Genomic DNA, 15,578 nt, shown 5'->3' on the forward strand with positions numbered 1-15,578 from the left:
ACTCCACAAGGAAGCCCTTGCTGTGCTAGCAATGTTACGGTGCACCTTTGATAAAATTTGTTCACAAAGATGACTTGAAAGACTAAACACAAAGTTTTTAAACCATCAACCTACTGCTACCTAAAGCAGTCAAGATAATCACAAATTACAGTTTCCAGGCCCAAATACAACAGTGCATCTCCGTGCTAAAGCTTTTTTCCTCAAGACTTTTAATTCTCTGCTTGATACATTCTCTTTCCTGCCCTGATATTGAAGAGTATAAAAACACCAGCAAACCCCATCTCTTCCTATCATTTACTTGGTTTTTGAGAAACATGCGTTAGAACAACCAAGGCATTAACATTTACAATAGTAACAGCAAAGTTTGGTTTATGCCCACTTGAAGGAAGTGAGACCTACCTTTCACCTTTATCAAACATAGCACACTTCATTGGGCTACGAGTCGGGGCCTACCTTCTTCTGAAGCACCTCTTAAACCCAAGGATTAGGCATTATCTAATACTTCCATGAGAAATCATAGCAAAGGCACTGAATTCAATTTGAATCGGCACCTCCCATAAGTCATTTGCCTACAGCGAGTCTTTAACAGACAAAGAAAACACTGTGCAGCTTTCCTAAGCGGTACAGCACTGAAGAGGATGCTCGGAAGTTTCAACGTTTTCCTAAAATCCAGCTGCATTGAAGAGCAGCCAGAAACACCTATCCAGCTGAAGTGATGGAACCTGCACAGGACCAGCTCTCAAATTACATTCTCCTCAGCTCAGGAGTACTACAGCTTTACTCCACAGCCACAGATAACCAACCAGAGCTGCTGTACGGGAAGAGGGTCAAAGCATATGTGAATCAAGATGGGTTCTAGCTGTTTCTGAGAAGCTGAAATTAATCCTGTGTTGGGGCGGGGGCAGGGGGAAGCTTAAAGACAAGTTAAATACAGGTGCTCTACTACCCATTTCCACACAGAATGCTTGTTATTGCCAGTTTTATAAGCTTGAAAAACTAAACTTGCTCCATAGTATTTCATGTGTATTCCTCGTGAACATTTGAAAATTCTGAACTTTTTCTCTTCACATTGAAAAAAATTACAGGATTAACCCCCCCAGATGACTACAAGCCAATGGAAACGTAACTGATCTCAATCTCCCTTTAAGATTTTGTTTTACTATATTTCATGGACTATTTATAATTGTGTATTTTAGAAGTGGGGAAGCAAGATATGAAACCTATTACCCCAGTAAGCTATAATTTAATCCAGTTTTAAGCAACTGAGAGTATCTTGCACTTCACAGTACCTCATGTCATCGGAACAAGCAGCTGCTAAAAGCTGGTGCTCAAGAAAATGCAGGCTATAAAAGTGTGTCTGGTTATCAGAAGTGAATAGAACAGGGATTTAATGCCAGCAGCTTCATCTAACTATTGAGAGTTAGTCTCTGCAGATCAAGACCAACCGTCACAGGAGCAAGGCTTGCAATATTGCTCTTTGCAGCCAGAGCAGACATGGGTTTTAGCAAGAGAGCTCCCAGGAGAGCCCCCAGTGACAGGAGCATTAAGCAGGAACATACTCACTGAAAACGCAAATATTTCTACAGAATTGTGCCTTTCGAGTTGAATTCATTTCCTCGCCCCACCCCTGACCAGTGTACAATGCTCTTCCACATTTTGTTGAAATCAAGCTCTGTGCAAAGGGTGCCAAAACCATTTTGCATTCAAAATCCCAACAGCATGAAATCATGAAGAGTTACTTTCTGTGGAGAACATGGTACTGCCTGCTTATGTAGGCATGGTCCCTACACATTCTAGCATGCTGCACACAGGGTTAGCTTGAGACAGAGCCACCGTATCTTGAGCTATATTTACATTCAAGGAAATTTAATTACAATAATTTTAAAGGTGAATCACTTAAAATTTCAACAGTGTTTAGCTGGACAGCTGGATTTAGAAGGGTCTCAACCAAACTTAATTCACAGAACCGTAGAATGGTCTGGGTTCAAAGGGACCTTAAAAGACCCGCTAGGTTCCACCCTCCTGCCATGGGCAGGGACACCTTCCACTAGAGCAGGTTGCTCCAAGCCCCGTCCAACCTGGCCCTGAGCACTGCCAGGGATGGGGCACCCACAGCTGCTCTGGGCAGCCTGTGCCAGCACCTCACCACCCTCACAGTAAAGAATTTCTTTCTAATATCTGATCTAAATCTACCCTCTTCTAGTTAAAAGCCACTACCCCTTGTCCTATCACTCATGCCTATGAAAAAGGCTGTCTTCACCTTTCTTGCAGGCCCCCGTTAGGAAGGCTGCTCTAAGGTCTCCTCTGAGCTTTCTCTTCTTGCAGCTGAACAACCCTAGCTCTCACAGGGAAGGTGCTCCAGCCTCTCTGATCAGATCTTCCTGGCCTCCTCTGGGCTGGCTCCCACAGGTCCATGTCCTTACGCTGGGGGCCCCAGAGCCGAGCGCAGCGCTGCAGCTGGGGCCTCATGACACAGAGCAGAGGGGCAGAATCCCCTCCCTCGACCTGCTGGCCATGCTGCTTTTGATGTAACTCAGGATACAGTTGGCCATCTGGGCTTCTAGTGGACATTGCTGGGTCACGTTGAGCTGCTTGTCCACCAGCACCTTCCAATCTTTCTCCTCAGGACTGCTCCCAATCTGTCCTCCACCCAGGCTGTATTTGTGCTTGGGATTACCTCAACCATGCTGGGTCTTGCACTTGGCCTTGTTGAACTTCATGAGATTCACACAGGCCCATCTCTCCAGCCTGTCAAGGTCCTTCTGGATGGCACCCCTTCCCTGTGGCATGTCTACGGCACCACACAGCTTGGTGTTGACTGCAAACTTGCTGAGGGTGCACTCTTAAGAAGTCACCTACAGGCTCATTACCCAGAAGCAGATCCATACAGACAAGCCAGTAGGACAGGATGCCACAGCCCTGTGCTTCACTAGGAAGGGACTTTCTACTACCATCTGCACACAGCGCTGTACATCTGCGCCGGGTACACACTGTTCCCACTAGCAAGGCGGACCCTTTCAAAGAGATACTCATCAGGTTAGCTCCAAACAAGAGTCCTTGCACTGTTTATCCTTCCTGCTAATTGATGGCCTTCGTGCTGCCACAGAAATTGCTCAATGAGTACACCGACTCTGTTATGCCTCCAACACTCCAGGCAACCCTCACCATGCACTAGTTTTCCTATGTCTCATACTACTTTCTTGTCCTACTAGATCTGTGAGCCCTATGTGAAAGTAGATAACCTTTATGCCTGTTATGCAGTTACAGAAGCAGAGTCATTGTCTATCAGAAAATATACTATATTATCTACAAACCATGTTCTTTTTTTGCCCTTTACCAAGTTATGTTGACTTTTCAGAAAAAAAAACCAGAAGTATACATTGTACCAATTTCTTTACTACTTGCTCTGGCTCTTCAAACACTGACTCCAATCTCCTACCTGTGGTTTCCAGCACACTGGGGAAAGAGCATTTCTATTTCATATGCTCTCACGCTGCTGCTTTTGCAGCTATCTAAATGATAAGTGAATAGTGTTAATAATCCCAGCGTAATCAAGGAAGCCCAAGGTCTCACAGACAGACAATTCTAGTACAGGTTACTGTGATGTTGCACTAACAGAAGACTAACTGAGAAAGAGTATACCGTTACTTTTTTAAAACTACAGAGCTTCTAATATCATTGCCTCGACTAAAAATTATCAGCTCTTGCCACCTTCTAATTTTACAACTCAGAATTGCTCACTATTTATAAAACATGTTCAGCAGAGCACCACAAATAAAAACAGTAAGTATTTATACATATTTTCAGGAATTCTTCAGAAGTCTGTGCTCACCTCAGATCTCCTGCTCTACATCTTGTTATTCCTTGTCAGTCTTAATCTGAAATGTGCTCACACAGTTGCTCAACATCAGAAAGCAAAGCAAGTGCATCCATGTAAGGCACTGAACTGAATCCTTCCAGTGTCGCAGCACTAAACTCCAAAGTGCTCATTTCCACACTCACACACTTACTACACATCTTTTTTAAATTTGCATCTATTATTTACCAGTAAAACCGAACTCTTCCACTAAGGCACCTTACCAGGTCCACGCAGATAACATGAACATCCACTATGAACTTTAGCAAACAAAAAAGCAATGAAAAAATCTGCCTCACAGCAAGAGCAAAGTGACTGGTGGACAGCACAGCTGGGAGGTCAGGAAGAAGTATGCATGTCCCACCACAACACTCAGAGGAGCTGCACTGTCCCTTCTCAGAGACTAAGTAGCCTGCAACAAATAATTTAATTTATAATCAATCAACATGCTTGCACTGTTACACTCATCTGCTGTAAATGAGATGCCTGTTTTCAAGTCCCCAAAACTTGGTACAACCTTTATGACTCATGTGTCTGATGACATAAACTAAGATGAATGCACAAGGGCCTGCAAACTCAGTCTGATAAACAGATCTTTGGACAAATGTTCAAATGAAGAAACAGAAGCAGATTAATCTTTAAAAAAAGACATCAAGTCAGATATTCTGTCTCCATCCTCACATGATTAAAATTTAGGGAGGAAAACACATTCTAGCTCTCTGTGACGGAGTGCCTTTTGAATTTAAAAAAAATAATTAAAATTAGATCCAGCTGTTTTTACATATGGCAATGCAATGCTTCAGTGATTCAGACTGGATGTTTGTATTTTGGCTAGTTAGCTCAGCACTAAGCAGTCTAATCACCAGTCCTGAGCTTTCAAAGGAACATCACAAATTAAGAGGAGAAATGAGCACCTTTGTTGGCCTGTAACAATTAGACCTGGCTTCAGATTTTAGAAGAACTACAGAACATAGATGTATGTAGTCTGGGTATTTGCATCATGACACATACAGGAGCCTTCATTACTCATCCCAGTTCACTATACCAGGCACTACATAAACAAAAACCCACCCTGAAGAAAGCAGACTGCATTCTACTTAAAAGTCTGTAACGTATATTTAACATTACAATAAACATCACACTCACACTTCACCTTAGAGAGGGAGTGTGTGTCCCTTCCTTGCTCCTACCAAAAAAACAGTACAAATACACGACCACCTCTTTATTGACATCACTCCTTATATTTTAAAACAAGTATCAACTCGGCACCAAAGCATCAAGCACTATAATCAGAATTTTCCTTAATGGAGTTAAGTTGCTCATTACTTTTCCAGAAATATTTCTTATTTTGAGTTATTACATGATACAGCTCTTAAAAGCTTCAGTTTTACTTCCTGCAGTAGATCACACAGGAGTCTAGGCCATCCAACAAAACCCCAGCCTCCACTAGAGCCTTTAAATTTAGTCTTGAGAACCTTATGCCAAATTTCACTGCATAACGCAGACAGAAATGTGAGGGAAAAACCCAAAGCAGGACATAAAGCCAAAACAATCTTTACTCAAAAACATGCAATGTAAAGTAGCAGAAAAGGAATTCCTTGTATCATGTAGGCTAACAATAATGGTGTTGGTCATCACATCTCACCTTCCCAGTCATTCCAGGGAGCAGGAAGTATCCAAGTCATCGGAAAAAAACCAGCAGAGTTGCTAGTTCTAGTGTGAAGTGCCTGTCTCTGCGCTACAGATACTTGACAAAACACTTCAAATAGCTTCCTTTTACTATTTTCCCATGTCTTGGTACCACCTTTCAGAGCAGGAATGGGCAGTGCACATTGCTTTTAGTATCAAAGAAAATAATCAATTCTACAGCTCTTGAAGCTTTGAAAATTTCCCATAAGCAGCATGCCAGTTGGTTCCAAAACGTCAGGCCTACTCAAGAAAACAAAGTGCCAATCAAAAATTATTCCAATTTCCACATTTCCTTAAACCTTCCTCATTTTCTTTGCTGAATTTGAGTTAGCCCTCTTCAAGGATAATAAAAAATGCAGCTCATTTACAAGGTTTTAAACAAAACCAAAAGGGCTGAACTACAAGGCACTGGTTGGAAGGCACAGCACAGCTGTCTCTGTGACACATGAATAAAAAGATCTGTCCCTCCTCTTTGCTTCAGGAAGCCTCCACTGAGCCGCTGGTGGATTTCCTCTGTCCTTCCCGAGTCTTGCATTTCAGCAGTTATCCCTTCTTTCCCCTCAAGTATATAGTTACCACAGCAGAATATTTGAATAAAGCACAAATACTGAGATCAAAAAGGACTCGCATTTTGCCACCACCTGATTTAGCAGCTGAGTATTTTAAAGAAAAATCTGCATTCACCAGCAAAAATTGAAGGCAATTTATTTGATGATATATTCTAATCATGCTGTAAGAAGGGTGCGTAGCACCAAAGATAATTTAACCAAGTAAGAGTGAAGTAAGCAAGTGAGAGCCACAGGCACATAATGCTGCTAGACATAGAAAGTGTTTATGCTAAATCTTCCGTAGCCAGGCAATCTCATGCTGTGGGACTTGTAAAAGAGAATACACAACGGTACAACAAAAAGCCTTGAAGTAACAACTGCATGCACCGAACATCCACATAGTCTCAAAAAGCACCATTTTTATCTCAACAAGCATCAGCTAATCTTCTATTTATACCCTACACAATACTTTTCTCCTTAACTATGAGACAGGTGTAGAAGGCTCCCACTGGGACATCATTTCCACCCAACATTCACTTTAATACCCATGCTCTATATAGCAGCAGCATCACCCAGCTCTCAGGAGCATTAGATGTGCCTACCCCTCTCAGCTAGAACTGCAAGATGAAAAAAACCTAATCTAGCTTAGAATTTACGTATGACCTCATGCAGCAGTGTATCACTAAATCCCTGAGCCTCAGAAGGACTTCAGAAATTTCACTGTGCCTTTTCTCTTTTTAAACAACCAAGTTTAGGCTGTGTTCACAAAGCAAAGAGCAGCAGCCCTTGACTGTCCACTTCCAACCAGCTGTGCACTTAGAAAGGCTAGTAAGGGGGTACCTGTGGCAGCCATTAAATACTTTATTTTAAAATGAGAATAGCAAGATCTGCTCCACCAGCCCATAATCTGCCAATTTCAGAGATGCATATCCAATGTGAGGATATATTCTCAGGCAAAGATATACAGTTTTCATGGTAACACTCCACAATGGCTACCACAGATCTTTCCATAAAACACCACGTCCACACTTTTCACAACTGTTTTTGACCACCAGCACAGCACCTCAAAAATGAAGAACGTTGAAGTCAGCTTTCACCTCAGTTACACAGACCTATACATGCCACAAACAAGGCTCTCCCTAAAGTAAAACTTTGATTTACAAATGTGAACAATAAAAAGGTTATCCCTACTGCATGCAGAATTACTGGTATTCTATACCAGTCCTTCTCAGGCACTTAGGCAGCAAAGTCATAAAGTCAAAGGAAAGTGTCTTTCAAAAATGGAATTTAATTTGATCAGGAATTCTGCATCATCTTCAACTCCACTCTCACAGCTATAGCACGCTGTCAGTATATGGCAGAGTTACAGCTATTTATGTGCTTTAAGCTACACATTTCCATACCTTAATGGGTTTGGAATTCGTTTAAACCGTAATCTTCATTCTGAATGTCATTATTTCAGAATAGCATTCCTACAATGTTACTCTTTTTTAACCTCTGTGTCTCAAAGCAGTCTCCAGCTTAATTTAGGAATATATATGGAATATATATTTCATGGAATGTATATGTATTTCACAAACATCAGACATGAACTCACTTCCTCTAGCAGACATGAGAGACAACAGGAAAAAAACCAAAGCATTATTACAGCAGCTTTATGAGCTATATGGACCAGTGGGGCAAAAGACTTAATAAATTTAATCTATTTTAAGGTTCCTTTCGTTTGTCAGTAGATTCACATAGGAAGACAGGTTTAATTTTAGTCTCAAGTTATGCACTAGAAGTGGATGAGAAGAGAGAAAATTGACCGCTAACAGCTATCTTGTTTAAATCCTATCTTTGGTCCTAGTCCAGGGAGTACCACAGAAAAACTTGTGGAAATAGAAAAGCTCAAAATCCAAAATAAATGCGCCACTTGAACTGTGGCATGTATCTACGCAAACGCCTCATGCTAGCATGCAAGAGCTAGGGGGGAAAAAACCCCAAGGCCTCTTTTGACCCCTCCCTTTTCAAAGAACACATTCTGATGGGAGATATTTCCCTACCAACATGTGGAAACATTTCTACACACACACGCAGCCACGTCTGCAGATGAAGAGCACCTCCTCCTCCTCCCCAGGCCATCTGCAGCTGGATGACACTGCATTCCCTGGGCAGCAATTTTCAGTCCAACTCCCCAGCTAAAAAAAGAAAACTGAAACCAGTGCCCTTAATACAAACTCCAACTCATCTCCACATGCCAAACTGAAGACCTATTTTGCATTAACACCTATCAGACATCCAATTCATTTGTCAGATTAGAAAACATCTGTTGAAAGAGTCATAACACAACCACATATAACATTATTATATAGGACTTTAACAAAATACAAAGTGAAGAAGATGCTTCTTATCCTTCTTACATCTCTTCTAGGTCACAAAAGTACATCCAGGGAGGTTTCAGCTGGTACAACCAACAGTACCCTGCTTACTTCAAAGACTGCCAAAAGCAAAGCTAAACAGATTTTTGGCTCGCTAGCAAAACTCCCTGTTTGAGAAAATCGGAAAATGGAATGAAATACAAGGTTGTGAGTGAGAACTCGCGCATCTACCCAGCCTTTTTAGTGTGCTGTGAACAGACAGGCACTGCAACTGCAATTACAGCCAAACGACAGAACCAGCTCTGATAAGTCTCCTGAAAGCTAGCTTGACAAATCAAGTACTGCTACAAGAAATGCTATTATCTTGGTAAACATCTCTGATAATCTGGCTAAGCTAAGACGGACCAGAGCTACAAATCTGGCCTCTGTACAAGAGTTAAAGCACAGACTTGAAGAACTCTCTGGAACTGAACATAGCCCTGCAGCTCTTTGGAAGATGGAAAAATATTCTGAACACATGCCCAGGCATCTCCCATTCTGCAAATCCTATCTGATAGCCTCAGTCTTCCAGAGGGACTGCATCCTAGACTAGATGGATAAACAACTAGAGGGATAGTTTTGAAGAGGCTTTGAGTCAGGCTCAATTATCTTCCTCCTGCTAGTTTTACAGAAGCTTGTAATATTTGCTAATGTCACTGGAAAATATTTCCAACCTTCTTTCCCCACTTGCGATACAAACACAAGCCATCAAATTAAACTAGTCAGAAGAAACAACTGTTGTTCCAGGTGCTCTTTCTAGCTATTTAACAATAAAATTAAGGCATCCTTTTAAAAAGAGTGCCACCTCCATAATGGTCTTATAAACAGTGATTCACTGTTCCTCAGATCTTCAAAGTAGCTAAGATGTGCAAGTCCTCAAAGACTTAAAAGAAATGCGCTTAAGTGTTATTATTTCTCACTGCCATGTCTTTCCTTTGTGACTTTTTATCCCACGAGTGCTTCCAACTCAAGTGAGATAGGGTAAACAAAAAAGACATTCTTTTGAGAAAAGGCCTTACACATTTATGTTTGAATATTCCACAATCCTTAGAAATAGAGATATAAGCGCGCTCAGCTAGCTCACACACAGAGATTACATTAACAAAGAAAGTGTAGCCCTTGCTTCAGTGGAAACCTGTACAGATGACAAGAGGTCACAGGGAAAGATGATCAAGAATACACCAGAGCAGGTCCAGCCTCTACATTGTATTCAAGCCTTAAAACACTGACTTAAGATGAAGACAGCGTTAATTCTAAACCTCTGTGATAACTTCCAGTTGCTTCTCTAGAAAGGGGTACTGGGACACCGTGTGCTTCAAAGGATCTACAGGTCAGGCACATACAAAGGAAGTCAGAGTTCTATGTGGTATCATAGTTTTCAGCAGCGATGACTGCTTCTCTACACCTATGCATTTAACGTTCTCGTGGAAAGGTAATATACATAGGCATCAGAGCCTGGAGGACGGATTTGCTAGAACACTAAAAGGCAAGATGCTTCTCGCATACTGTCTGAACCTGGCAAAGGGAGACCAAACCCACACTGAAGACACAGGGATACCTTTTGTCTTAAAGCTTTCCAACTGGGTTCCCCAACGCGTTATCAAGAGGCCAGGTGTCAAACTCCTGTTTGTTAAGACTAGAAACACAACTATCTATAGCCCGAGCTTACAGACTGCAAAAAAGACTTGTTTTAACTTGTTTTCATCAGGTTACTAGGTACGTCTCTCCTCAAAACTGATCAGCTACACTAACAGTGACGTTAGTCGACCGAAGCCCCCTGACAATGCAGCCTTTTTCCAATATCATGCCACTGTCTGCTGTATCTTAAATGGCCACGAATAACCAAGAGCCAAGAAAATAAGCCAGGGAGGGTCAGCCAAGAGTGGAACTAACTAAAACTGGTTGGAAGTTGACTCTCACAGTGGTCTGTTAACCACTGAGATTCTGAGAGCAAAAGATACATCTCATTAGCCAACGGGTTCACACTTTTTGTACAAGCATGTTTACAGAATGACACCTTCAACCACACACAGAGACGCATAACCTTTTAAAGTTGACCCAGTTTTTTTAATTTGTTGAATACTTTAAACAGAAAAGTTAACAGAACTTAGACACCTAGTCATTTTTCAAGGGGAATTCTTCCTTGTGGTTTTAAATTTTTTGTATGAGCTGCTATGATGAAAGTTGCTGTAATTAAATTAACACAAACAGCGGATAGGGGCTACTTTGAAAAAGGATCTTTTTATACTTAGCAGCTTGATGTATTTGAGGCAGGAACTGAAGGAAAGCTGTGGCTCTTTCAGAAGCATTTCAAACAGCTCACGAAAGTACACACATCCAGCAGAGAAAGAGAGAAACGAGCACCTCATCACAGACTTATTTTTCCATCCTGCTGCTTTATTGGGTTTTAAGGCTCGGATAAACACTGAGAATTTACGTGTTTTAAGAAAAAAAAGATCATGGAAATGCTCATAACATATATTCCTCCCATAGCTAAAAATAGGAAAGAGCACTGCCTGCTATTCAGCAGTCTCAGCTTTATCAATGCAGGGCTTTGTGTTTATGGACCATCAAGGCCCTATAGTTTGACATCTTCTCACCCTCCAGAAGATCTGCCTATTGAAATAACTCAGGCAACTAGGCCATGGGGACACACAGTTGGATTGCTCAACCTAGGCAGTCCTTGAATGATCTGACAGACTGGATGGCATGAACAGTTCTCGTTACCGAATTTGGCTTTCCCCTGCTGCACACTTCAGGTCTACGTGAGCCATTAACAAGAAATGTGATAGGATTGTTTGAAAAGGTGCAGGATTATTAAGAACCCTCTTTATCATTTAGATGGCGACAGAGTAGCACTAAAGCAGAAATATCAAGTACTGCAATTTAGATATGAAAAAATTAAGTATTTATTCTCAGTCAGCTGAGAAGTATTTCTAGCAATTCACACATTCGTTCCAACAGGATTTCTTAAGAATGGGCATAGAATGACAGAAATAATAAAAACGAGACTAAGCATTTCCTATTTATGCAAACATACCTGCTTGCTTATTATTGGTTTTTGCTGAATTCAACAGTAACATGACTGACTCTTAATCTGAAGTATATTCCAATGAACATGCCAACAAAAGCAGTGCAAGAAAATTTATGTTACCAGTATTTTCAAGCATCGTGATCAGGTTGTGTCACTTAAGGGCCTGCACAGACAAGTGGATGAAAATAATTGAAAATCTTACAAATAATTTAACTAATTATAAATAATTTATCTTTAGCAATGATTTGCATGAGGACTGATTCTTACACATCTGTGGGAAGCAAAAACAGTATAAATCTGTGAAAGCTGCGACATAGCCTCTAGGAAATTTTTCCATTTGAAAGGATTCTGTCCATTTGGAGTTTGTGAACTACTCACCTAAGTATCATGTAACTGTCCAAAATTGTGTTACTTAAATTCCTTATACTTAATATGGAGATCTAGCTTGATGAAAGCAGAAGAACTGCAAACCAAAATTAAACATTAATCTCTATATTTTTATTCCTCTCACCCATTTGTCTGTATCCCTGGTGTACCGATACTATTGCTGTAGGTTACACTGAATTCTAGATATACTCATTTTAGAACCCAGAGCACTTCAGAGACCCTGTTTAAAACACAGCCACGCAGGCACTGCACTGCCAAGCTCAAGAACCACTAAACTGCAACAAGGGAGTAAGAAAGAAGTAGGAGCATTGCTAACTATCTTTATCATCACAGAAATTGTAACATTCAACTCGTTAACAAAGATTTTACACTCACTTCATTCTGTTATGGACCAATGCTGCTTCCACTTTCAGTGGAGGCTGCTGAGAAACTTGTCATAGTAATGGAAAAGGCAAAAGAAAAAAAAAAGAAAAGGGGGGGGGGGGGGGGGAGGGGAAGACAACCCCCCTCTGGTAATTCCTGCTTTCAAGCTAGCTTTAAACCTGGATAAAAGTATCTCTATTTCCTGACAACAGATCTAAAAATTGGCAACTGTGGTGCATTTTCCAGATCTTCACAATAAACCCCCTCCACATTCACAAAACGCAGAAGGAGACTAGAATTCAGTCTCTTGGGACTTCCTAAAGTTTCTGAATTACGCCCTTTAAGTTTCAAGACTTCCTGCTGGCTTTACTAAAAGCGCTTTTTTAAGAGCTAAGTCACAACAAAGGAATTATACTGTGCATACCAAGATAAATCCATCAGAATACAGAGAGAGGCAAGTACCAGCCTGAAGCACAGAGCTGAAAGTTTCATTGATCATCTGCACTTCAGGAAGCAACTTCCACGCGTTACTTTACTCTTGTTGCTTCTCCACCACTGGGACCAGTGCAGACAGGCATTTCTAAAGTGCTCCCCTCTCTTCCCTCAGAAGTTGGTAAAGTTGATTTAAAATCAAACAATCCACTGCCACCTTTGGCTGCCTACAACAGGGTTTTCCTCGTCACTGTCAAAGCAGGGGTGTACATTAGAGGTAAGAAGTGGCAGGTTTCTTAAGGAGCTGCACTCACCAGGGCCTGGATCTGGCCGCGGGCAGCCCTGCGGGGGTGGCACGGCACAGCCCAGCCGCACGCCGCAGCCAGCGCTCTGAACAGAACAGCGGCTCCGGTCCCACACAGCAGTCAAACTGTACGGCCGACGGACATTCAACGTTCCCCGTTTAACTGGTAAAGTATCTGGTCCAGCAGTTACAACCTCGACCAGACAGACTTTCCCAAAGAGTAGCATTCCCTGAAGTAATTGTATTCTATTCTTGATACAAGATACATGGCTCTAGCTTCCAAATCCATCCAGGCAGAGGCTTTCATCCAGCCTGCAGGAATTTACACCTCCTGCCAACAGAACATACACTTCCATATCAGAATGTGAAAAGAAAGGGAGGACTAAATTGACAAACAACAGGAAAACCTAGGGAGCTGAGACAAAGTTAGATTATGTTGTGCAGTTGGGATACAAGTTTGGGATAAAACTGTGAAAAAATGCTTAACTTGGGTACTACTGCAGTTGTGACCCATGCAAATTATGAAGTTTAAACATGTGTTTTTCAATTAACGCTATCTACCTGTAGATCTGCACATCCGCTTACCATTAATTCTACCTAGTTTAAGGGTATTAAAGCCTCCGGTACTGGATGTTCTCAGACTATGTCACCACACGTCGGCAATTAGTTGAGAGTGCAAGCTGGAAACACCCTACTTTGCTTTTTAGCTTTTTTTGATTTAGCTTTTCCCCTTAATAAAAAGAGGGCTAGCTAAGATTCAAAAGATGTCATGTATTTCTGAATCTCTTAAACACTTCACAATAAAAAGACACATAGTCAAGATAACAAAACGCCATTAAACCAACTACTGAAACAAAACCAAAGATCTACATTATATTCTAGATGCCTAATACTGATTTATTAAAAAAAAATTAAGACATCACAAACTATTAGTATCTGATGGGCAGGAACTAACATGGCTCAGCCAAGTTTTCATTTTGACACCCTACACAATCTCAAATTCATGAGACTAAAGAAATCAAAGATCTTGGTCCAAAGCACTAGCTGACATCCACCACACATGACATGGGATGGGAAATGTCCTGGCCTTCCCCCTAAAACTATGGAATGGGAAGAGATCAAAAAGCTCTTATAAGCATGACCAGGTTTAGAGCTTCTGCTATTACTCCACCTCTTCCATTCTTCTAAAATAATCCACTCTTACATCACATTGCATGCCTTACCAGTACTAATTGCCTGCAACACATAACACAGCTGAGAAATAACTCATATGTAAGAACAATATAAGAATTTACATGCCTTTCTCAGTCAGAAGTTAAAAAAATCTGCATGATTACATCAATTTAAACTATCTTCCCCCTTTCATTTCTCATCTAATGCATCTGTGATACGCTGATACCTGTGGTGATGACAGCATCAATTTCAGGACCCAAGGAAAATACATACACCAGTTCCTTCAAAACACTTCAAAAGAATGATTGTACTACCAAAACAGGACATAAGTTACAAACATTACCAGTGAATTTAGCTGTGCATTAAGTCTTATTGAAAAAAATGAGAGAATTGGGAAGGAGATGATGAAAATGTCATCCAATAACCTTTAAAAGTATTTTTAAAACTAACAGTAAGTATCAAATTCTAAAAAAGAAGTTTCAAATTGCTGATTTTCCTTAAATATGCTTCACCTTCCTATATTTAAGCTCAGGCAGTTTTGTATCTAGACCACGCCAACAAGATTATTGTGTGGCACTTTGTATGTTGTCCTTATGCTTCTATATTCATGAAAACGGTGGCCTTTGGATGCTAAAACCCACACCATTGATTTCAGATGCCAAAACCAGTACCTTTGCATCATTCACTGCTTGTGCAAGTTTAGCTGCAGACTATTAGGGAAAGCAGTCAAGCACACCAAGTACCAAGCAGAGGGCTAACAGCAGTGGTGAGTTTGCTGATGGGCCTTGACTTTTATTTGTTTTAATATCACTAAATAAAAATACAGCTTTTTGGAAGGCTATTTGTTTAGAATAAAGAGTCACTAGTCTATTAAAACCACCAGAATAGATCATGTTTATAGAACAGGTAACGAAGGGAAGTAACTCGCCTTCAGTTTCAGCTGCCCCGGGCTCAGTATTCATTATCTTCTTTCTTGGCCTGGGGACTTTCTGATTTTACTCAAATACAGCCTTCCACTCTGTAGGTGCAACAACCAAGAACAAAGCCCAAAGGCTTCTTTTCCTTCCAACAGCTTAATTACTAATGACTGGAGAAGTCTATGCTATAAAAAAGACAAGCCTTCCTCCTGTTTCCACAGCTCACTATCTGAAAAATCTAGTCTGCAACTTGGAAACAGCACCACAGCATCAAATCAGGATTTTTAGCTTCCTGTTTTGCATTAATCCAAATGATCATAACAACAGTGGCTCACTGATTTTTCAAGTTAAACTATATCCCTTTATCATAAACCATCTGTTCAATCTTTAGTCCTTGAAATTTTTATGTGCATTTATATGCTATAATGAACATAAATTAAATAAAAAAAAATAATCAAAGACTTTGCCATCAAAGA

General features: G+C 40.8%; 1 protein-coding gene across 5 annotated transcripts in view; it reads right to left on the bottom strand.

Moving 5' to 3' along the window:
• GSK3B (glycogen synthase kinase 3 beta) overlaps positions 1–15,578 on the bottom strand; it is a 157,789-nt gene that overhangs the window by 83,175 nt on the left and 59,036 nt on the right. The gene's annotated exons all lie outside the window — the stretch shown is intronic.

This window comes from Falco rusticolus, chromosome 5, assembly GCF_015220075.1.
Source record: "Falco rusticolus isolate bFalRus1 chromosome 5, bFalRus1.pri, whole genome shotgun sequence".
NCBI lineage: Eukaryota > Metazoa > Chordata > Aves > Falconiformes > Falconidae > Falco > Falco rusticolus.